The 9,688-nt window shown below is 39.6% G+C and overlaps 1 pseudogene; it reads left to right on the forward strand.

The window, feature by feature from the left end:
• Window positions 1–1,076: 1,076 nt before the first annotated feature.
• LOC102288175 (EF-hand calcium-binding domain-containing protein 14-like) lies at window positions 1,077–8,408 on the forward strand (annotated as a pseudogene).
• Window positions 8,409–9,688: the final 1,280 nt, after the last annotated feature.

The raw sequence follows: 9,688 nt of genomic DNA on the forward strand, positions 1-9,688 counted from the left end.
CAAAATATTCAAAGAACTCTTAAAAGCCAGTAAGAACACAAACAGACCAATTAAAGAATGGGCCAAGGCATTTAGCAGACACCTCACCAAAGAAGATATACAAATGGAAAATAAGCATATGAAAGGATGCTGCCTGTCATGTGTCATCAGGGAAATGCAAATCAAAATAATGAGCTATCATTCTGCACCTATTGGAATGGCCCAAATCCAGAGCACTGACAACACCAAATGCTGACATTGGTGTGGAGCATCAGGAACTCTCATTCTTCATTGGTAGGAGTGCAAAATGGTACAGTCACTTTGGAGGCAATTTGGTAGTTTCTAAGAAAAATGAACATACTCTTACCATATTATCAAGCAATCACACTTCTTGGTATTTATCCAAAAGATGTGAAAACTTATGTCCACACAAAAACTCACACCAAGATATTTATAGTATATTTATTCATAATTGCCAAAACTTGGAAGCAACCAAGATGTCCTTGAATGATAAACAAACTGTGGTATATCCAGACTCTTTGTGTCCAACTCTTTGTGACCTCATGGACTGTAGTCTACCAGGCTTCTCAGTCCATGGGGTTTTCCAGGAAAGAGTACTGGAGTGGATTGCCATCTCCTTTTCCAGGGGATCTTTCCTACCCAGGGATCGAACCCAGGTCTCCCACATTATAGGCAGATTCTTTTACCATTTGAGCCAGGGAAGTCTTATTCATAATTGCCAAAACTTGGAAGCAACCAAGATGCCCTTGAATGATAAACAAACTGTGGTATATCCAGACAGTAGAATATTATTCAGCACTAATGAGAAATGAGCTGTCAAACTATGAAGAGACATGGAGGAACTTTAAATGCATATTCGTAAGTTAAAGAAGCTAATCTGAAACAGCTATGTACTATAAGATTCCTATATGTCATTCTGGAAAAAGCAAGTTACAGAGACAAAAAAAAAAAAAATAGTGGTTTTCATAGGTTGGAGGAAAGGATGGATAGATTACAGATAATTTTTAGGGTAATGAAAATATCTGTAGGATACTGTAGTTATTCATACTTGTCATATATTTGTCCAAACCTACGGAATGTACAACAGCCAGAGTAAGTGAAAAGTGAGTGAAAGTCATTCAGTCATGTCCAACTCTTTGCGACTCCAGGGACTATACAGTCCATGGAATTCTCCAGGCCAGAATACTGGAGTGGGTAGCCCTTCTCTTCTCCAGGGGATCTTTCCAACCCAGGGATTGAACCCAGGTCTCTTGCATTGCAGGAGGATTCTTTACCAGCTGAGCCACCAGGGAAGCCCACACAACAGCCAGAGAGAATTATAATGTAAATAATGGACTTTGAGTGATTATGATTTCTCAATATAGGTTCATCAGTTTTAATAAATGTGCCCCTCTGGTAGGGGATGTGAATGATGGGGGAGGCTGTGCATTTTCAGGAGAGGAGCAATCTGGGAAATCTCTCTACTTTCCCTTCAATTTTGCTGTGAACCTAAATCTGCTCTAAAAGAAATAAAAATATTTAAATGTTTTTTTTTTTTTTTCAAAACAAATAAAACAGTCACACCTCTCAGCCTTTACTACTTTTATACTAGGAAAATGTTCACTAATGAGCCCAGCTGGAGATTTGGGGAGTGTCTAAAGCCTTCTAAAGCTATATCTTTTCTGGGCTTGTGCAAGTACTTTCCCAGTGAAAGTTGACCCCCTCCTCTGGGTCCTGTAAACTTTTGCTCTGCCTTGGGTCTTTCTGCAATAACACAGTCTCTCTGATGGTGTCACAGAAACCCTCAGTCTGGCACCTAACAGCCAATCAAGTCCATGCTTGGTGCTCAGAGTCAGGCTGGACGAAATCTTTTCCTTGGGCAGCCCTCTGAAAGCCAGAGCAATAGGATCACAGCTGACCTTCTCCTTCCCTCTTGAGTAGGGATAGGAGCCTGGAATGTAGGAGCTTTCTCTACATCAGTCTATACTGTGCAGGACCAGGTGGGCAAATGCAAGGAACCCCCTTACTGGATTCTGTTCAGTTCTCTCTGGCTTTACACTCACCTGGGGTGCTGCAGCCACTTAGCTGGCTTCTGGGTTCTCGTGAAGGCACTATGGGCATATACTGTTGTGAAGTCAGTGTTTCTACAGGGGAATGTGGGCCTGAGGCTTCCTACTCCACTGTGCTGTTGCTATTACTCCAGTAAATCTCTTTTGAAATATAAATTCTTCTTGAAATTAAATCTGATATTGTACTAATGAGTAAAAGTTTTTTGAAAAAATTTTAAACTTTCTAAAATAGCTTTTCCTTAAAATGTTTTGGCTCATTTCATCTTTTTAAACCCTTAATGTACTTGACTAATTTTAAAAACCAGCAAAGATATATTTTAATGAAAATCACAACATTATAAATATCTCTTTTCAGTGACCACGATTGGTTTCTTATGCTTCTTTTGCCAGCTTTAATGACTAATATATCATCATGAAGGGAAGCAGTTTCCAAAACCTGATTTTTTTGTGTGTATTTTAAGTGCTAAAATTGAAAAAGTGTAAGCATTTTCTAATATGACTTATTTTCAGATATGCAGGCAAAAAGGGGATAACATACTAAAATACTCAATGTTAATTCTCAACGGAATTTTACTCAGGGTGATTTGTCTTTCTTTTTTGCATCAAAAGGTAACATAAACAAAATTAAGAAATGATGTGCTTTTAAAAGAATTACAAACAGAATTGAAAAAATACTTTTCTTTAAAAGAACTACAGCCTTTTGAGGAATACATAGCTTCGATAATGGTTGATAAAAATTGTGTTTCTCTACTCAATTATAAAACTATTAACACTACCATATTTATTGAGCACTCTTTATGGAAAAGATTCTTAGGCTGCTGGAAGCTGTTTTCCTATAAACTATTACTTTATCACAATGACAAAAGAACATTAAAATTGTTGAAAACACAAAATTTTCTGATTAATAGAATGTATTAAATTATTACTATGTAACATGAAAAAACATGCAAATATTTTATATTTAGAGTGAAATATTTCAAGAAGATACCTACTTTCCTATAGTTACATTTATTTTGTGAGCTAAAGAATGATTCAAATGCATTCACATTGAACACACTTGAATGCCACTGCCTTTAGGGATGAATCCGTTGGTGATGTGCCTATTAAGACACAAATAACAGATCAAGGTCTACTCTTGGTTAATGTTATGTAAGGGAAAGTATTTTTAAAAATCTGACTTACAGAGAATTTTGTATGGTTTTAGAAAACATAATTCTCAAATTTAAGAAGATTTATCTATAAGTATCAGCAATAATGGATATAAATTGCAGATTTTTAAAATTTTGACCTTTACAGGATGTTATACCCTTTATGATTCTATGCTTTATCTATTTGTATATCAGTATGTCTATTTTTTTTTGTATCTCTTTGTCTGTTAATGATCTGTTACCACCCTACTTACTTCAAAAATAATTTTGAGACTCACAACAAGTCTTTCAGTCAAGAACTAGGAAGTGCAGCACATTTACCAGGTTACAAGCTCTGATGCAAATAACTTTAAGTTCTCATGAAAAGAACCCCTCAGTCAGTTCAGTCATGTCTGACTTTTTGTGACCCCATGGACCACAGCACGCCAGGCTTTCTTTTTGCCTTTTCATACTGTCCATGGGGTTCTCAAGACAAGAATACTGAAGTGGTTTGTCATTCTCTTCTCCAGTGTCATGAAAAGAACCCCTAAAGTTGCCTTATTAATTTTATGAAAAGCTAGTGCAAGGCTGATATATACTAGATGAAAACATGAATATTTGATGAGCATTACTGGAGGTAGATGAAGAATGAAAGATTTATTTGGTATTTAACCTCAAATTTGTGTACCCCTTTTGTCAAAGATTGAAGAAGAAAGACAAGTAGTTTGGACTCTTCTTTTTAATATTTAAGGGTATTTGGATATCTAGCATTGTGTGAATTAATCACATTAGAATTAAATAATAAATCAAACATTCAGAAAGAACTAGAGAATTATCCATTTCTCCAAACAGTTCCTCCTCTTGGATGGTGAGCTAATGCACATTATCAGCAATGTCAGGCTGATAACCATCCCCCTAAAATTGTTGGCTTAGCTCTTGGTGTTTGCCCTGTTTGATTTTTCATCTTCCTGCCCAGAAGCTACTTCATTGATCTCCACCAGTCCTTTCAACCTATGTGTTTCTGGCTAATACTGGGCCAAGTGAAATATCACAGGACCATCATCATAGTTAAAGTCATAAAAATATTTACACTGCAGGATGGCATTACAGGACTCCCCTCAGTGCTTGTAGGTGTACATTTTTCTGGAAATTCTACACAGAAACACAGACTTCCCTCAGGGTCCAGTGGTTAAGAATCTGTCTGCCAATGTCGGGGGACACAGGTTCAATCCCTGGTCAGGGAGCACTCCACACGCCATGGAGCAAATAAGCCCATTTGCTGCAACTACTGAAGCCAATGCACTTAGAGTCTCAGGGAAACAAGGGAGCCCACTGCAATGAGAAACCTCTGCACTGTAACTAGAGAGTAGTGCCCACAAACTGCAACTAGAGAAAGCCTGTGTGTATCAATGAAGGCCTAGCACAGCCTCAAATAAACAAATAAATAAAAATTAAGAAAGAAAGAAAGAAAGAAAGAAAGAAAAAAAAACAGACCTGCAGCCACTGCCAAAGAGGAAGGAAGCTGGGGCTGGAGCAGCTGGCACAGGTCTAAAGCCCACGGCCACTGCTGCTCCTGCCACCAACAGGTTGGAAGCATATGAGGCCATAACCCAAGTGGAGGCCAGAGTTGAGGACTTGCATGTGAATTGCTCAGAGTCACCTGAGCTGGAGCTACTCGAACTCTGGGAAGGGGTGCTTCAGGTGGGCTGAGCTGCCATCACCCCTCCTCACCACACCCCCAGGCCCAGACCACAGGACTGGGATCTCCCCAGGCTTGGAACTCACTCCTCTCAGGCCCAATCCTCCAGGCCAAGCTCTGGGTCTTCCTTGGCTCCTTTCACACTCAGGATCGAGGTGGGAGGATGTGATCATCTCAGACTTGGGTGCTTTCTCTGCCGGGATTGTAGTGGTTAGGAGCCCCCTCCTGCTGACTGCTAGGGAAGGACCAGCACATTCCCAAAGTCTCACTTGGCATCCCCCTCCTCCCATTCAAGAACAAGTTTCTTTTTTTCTCTCCATTGGAAATCCTGCCTGAAGTCCAAAACATCTATCTGTGTGTACTTCCCCAGTTCCTAGAGTACTTTTAGAAATACTATCTACTGACCAAGGTTCAGAAACTCTCATTCTTGACTTGACTTTTCGTCTTTGAGACAAAGGTTGCCCCCCTCCCCAATATCCTAAGTAACTGATAGTCCATGCCTAGGGCTTTATCAATTTGGATCACCAGCTCCCTGGCTATCTTTATGTGATTATCCCCACCCATGTGAATTTCAGTTCCCTCTGGACTCCAACTTCCAGCTCCCACTAGATCTGGGCAGTCCCAGTGGGACTGACCAAAAGGGCTCTGACCCAGGATTTCTCACCCTGGAAGACAGCTTTAAGGAGGCAAGGGAACTGGATGTCTGGTAGAACCTGGCAGCTCAGGAGTGGGTGTTTCACTTACCCCACACAAGAAGATGAAAAAGTGCAAAGCTCAATGCATTGAAAGGCTTGGCTGGGTACAAGTGAAAAAAGAAGCCCAAGAAAGGCTCAGGCCATTGCCTGCTTTGCACTGAGCCTCCTGATTCTGAGTCTAGCTAAGAGGAAGAAGAGAAATTTGGTGCAGCTAGAATCGCTCTTGCCTTGTCAAGGGAGACTATTTATGATACTGCAAGATCTGGTATCCCCTCTGTGCTTTTGTCATCCTTGTCACCTGTGTCCTGGCCTGTGTTGGCTTGGTGTCTATGCAAATTGAGCTGCATACAGAATTCTCAACAAGCTGGTAAGGTGGTCTGGTATTCCCATCCTTTTAAGAGTTTTCCACAGTTTGTTGTGATCTGCACAGTCAAAGGCGTTAATGTAGTCAGTGAAGCAGAAGTAGATGTTTTTTCTGGAATTACCTTGCTTTTTCTATGATCCAGTGGATGTTGGCAATTTGATCTCTTATTCCTTGGCTTGTTCTATATCCAACTTGAACATCTGGAAGTTCTAGGTTCAAGTACTGTTGTAGCCTAGCTTGAAGAATTTTGAGCATTACTTTGCTAGCATGTGAAATGAGTGGAATTGTGCAATAGTTTGAACACTTTTTACCATTGCCTTTCTTTGGGATTGGAATGAAAACCGACCTTTTCCAGTCCTGTGGCCACTGCTGAGTTTTCCAAATTTGCTGGCATATTGGGTACAGCACTTTCACAGCATCATCTTACAGGATTTGAAATAGCTCAGCTGAAATTCCATCACCTCCACTAGCTTTGTTCACAGGGATGCTTCCTAAGGCCCACTTGACTTCCCACTCCAGTATCACTTCATAGCAAATAGTTGGGGAAACAAAGGAAACAGTGACAGACTTTATTTTCTTAGGCTCCAAAATCATTGTAGATGTTGACTGAACACATGAAATGAAAAGACATTTGGTCCTTGGAAGAAAAGCTATGACCAACCTAAACAGCACATTAAAAAACAGAGACATTACTTTGTCAACAAAAGTTTGTATAGTCAAAGTTATGATTTTTGCAGTAGTCTTGTATGGATGTGAGAGTTGGACCATAAAGAAAGCTGAGTGCCAAAGAATTGATGCTTTTGAACTGTGATTGTGGACAAGACTCTTGTAGTTCCTTGGACTCCAAAGAGATACAACCAGTCCATTCTAAAGGAGATCAGTCCTGGATATTCACTGAAAGGACTGCTGCTGAAGCTGAAGCTCCAATACTTTGGCCACCTGCTGCAAATAACCAACTCATTAGAAAAGACCCTGATGCTGGGAAAGATTGAAGACATAAGGAGAAGGGGACGACAGAGGAAGAGATGTTTGGATGGCATCACTGACTCGATGGACATGAGTCTGAGGAAGTTCCAGGAAATGATGGAGGACAGGGAAGCATAGCATGCTGCAGTCCATGGGGTCACAAAGAGTCAGACATGACTGAGCAACTAAATGACAACAACAGCAAGGAAAAATTTAGAACAATGAAATCTAATTAGAAAAGCTGTTCCAAGAAGTTCCAAAAGTTAAGGAAGAGCTACTTAGCAACTACAAAAACAAGTTAAGAAGATTGAATCTGAAGAGCTGGGGTTGAACAAAATCTGGATAAACATCACAGAAATGAATAAGCAGATTTCTCTGTTGACTTCCGCAATAAACCACATCAAAGCCAATGTCAAGTTAGCTGCAGACTTAATTAGCCTGCCTGGCACTGTAGAGGGACTTCAGAAGAGTGTAACTTCTATTAGCAACACTTTAAACAACATCTGTCTTGCTGTGGAGGCAATACAGAAGACTGTGAATGAATACAAGAAAACCATGAAGTTACTGCAGAGTGGCATGAATCAGCATGCCTTAAAGGAGACCAATGGAAACAACCAGATCATTCCATCACTTCCAGCTATATCTGAACTTGACAATAAAACACACAGTGCGAGTTTGAAGCAGGATATCCTGTACCTCCATAGTTTTTTAGAGGAGGTAAACAGTGCCCCAGGGGAGTACCAGAGATGGAAGTAACTTAAGCTCAAGGGAATGAATGAGGCAGTTAATAATCTTACCCAGAGAGTCGACTTGATAGAAAGAATTCTGGTTGCTATAAGCAAGGTAGAAAAGCAAGTGAACCTGTCCTCCAGCTGTCTTTCCAAAAAGAGTCTTTGCATCAAGTGACCAGCAGAATACAGTTTGTAAAATCCCAGGGCTTAAAGGAAGAAGAGGGCATCAGAGGATGGGATGGTCGGATAGCATCACCAATGCAGTGGACATGAACTTGGGCAAACTCTGGGAGATTGTGAGGGACAGGGAGGCCTGATGTGTTGCTGCAGTCCAGGGAGTTACAAAAAGACACCACTGGGTGATTGAATAGCAACAACAAAGAAGTTAGTTCAGATTCTCAGGTATTCAAGCTCAGAGAGAAACTGTAGCTGATCAGTGCTCTCACAGACAAACCTGAAAGCAGCAGGCCTCCAGAAACTACCAAATGAAGAACAAGTACAGGGTTTCAGGTCAAAGCCTTCAGCATTGCCAAAATTCCCACAGTCTCTTGGAGATCATATTGAGAAATCTGCCCAGGTAAAATTTGTCTCCCTATCAGTAATTTCTAGTACTGAAGATCTTCAGGACTTGCTCCATAGCACGGACTGTGATATGGATGGGAAGCTGACTTACCAGGAAATCAGGAACTCCTTAGATTCTGTTATGCCAGAACCAGAACATTTGAGAGAGTTTGATTCTGATGGAGATGGAAGATACTCATTCTTAGAGGAAGAGTAGTTTTAGATGTCTAGCTTTATCAGGCTTATTTTAGAAATGAATGTGTGCCTTAGATTACCTAATATCTACTCAGTTTCTTTTTGATTAAATGAGTGGTATATTAAAAAAATCAAATTAATAAATAAGATATTAAAATTTTTTCACCTGCAATAGTGTGCCAGGTAAAATGCGGTATTTTACACTCTGAATTGGAAAAAGTATCACATAATTTAATTATCCACCAAAACAAAGTGACATTTTGTTTTGGACATCTATTACAGCATCACTCAGGAACGATAAAGAGCTTTCAACTGAATTTGAGAACTGTGGTTGGGATAGTTTGAGTTAATCAAGAAGACTATACAATGCATGTGAGACTCACTTTGGCATCCTTTTTTAAGTCACTTCAGTCATGTCTGACTCTGTGCGACCCCGCAGACGGCAGCCCACCAGGCTCCCTATCCCTGGGATTCTCCAGGCAAGAACACTGGAGTGGGTTGCCATTTCCTTCTCCAATGCATGAAAGTGAAAAGTGAAAGGGAAGTCGCTCAGTCGTGTCCGACTCTTAGAGACCCCATGGACTGCAGCCCACCAGGCTCCTCCGTCTATGGGATTTTCCAGGCAAGAGTACTGGAGTGGGGTGCCACTGCCTTCTCCTTGGGATCCTTGGTAAACATTAGAAAATACAATAATTCTGCAGGAAAAGGGAAACTAAGCATGGAATTCCTAGCTTCAGAGGATATGATTATGTAGTCTGACATAAAATACATCCACTTACACACTCAATAATAGAATGTATGTAACATATATATGCTTGAATTGCTTGCAATAAAATAGGATATATATAATATAAAATATATATAAATAATATATACATGATTATACTATTTACATGTATACATAAATAGTAGTATATTTATAATAGTAGCAAAATAATAATTTAAATCATCATGAATAACATATATATATTAGTTTACTATTATTATTACTACTACATATATTATTCTATTGTATGTGTGTGTATATATATACACACACTACTTATGGCTATTTAAATTATTATTTAAAGTATGTTTTCTAATAAGGGATCTATATAGTACATATGGTATATATGTGCTATATAATGTGTATATCACTGAATGCATTTGTACATAATGTTCAGTGAAAATAGCTAAAATACAAGGTTGATATGTAGAATGATTACACTTTTGTGAAATGGCATTTACCAAGATTTCCCATTTTGCAGCCCAACACAGAGTTTGAATCTTCGATTACTCATACACATAGAGGCTGCTGTGGGT

The sequence above is a fragment of the Bos mutus genome, chromosome 23 (genome assembly GCF_027580195.1).
Source record: "Bos mutus isolate GX-2022 chromosome 23, NWIPB_WYAK_1.1, whole genome shotgun sequence".
In the NCBI taxonomy this organism is placed as follows: domain Eukaryota; kingdom Metazoa; phylum Chordata; class Mammalia; order Artiodactyla; family Bovidae; genus Bos; species Bos mutus.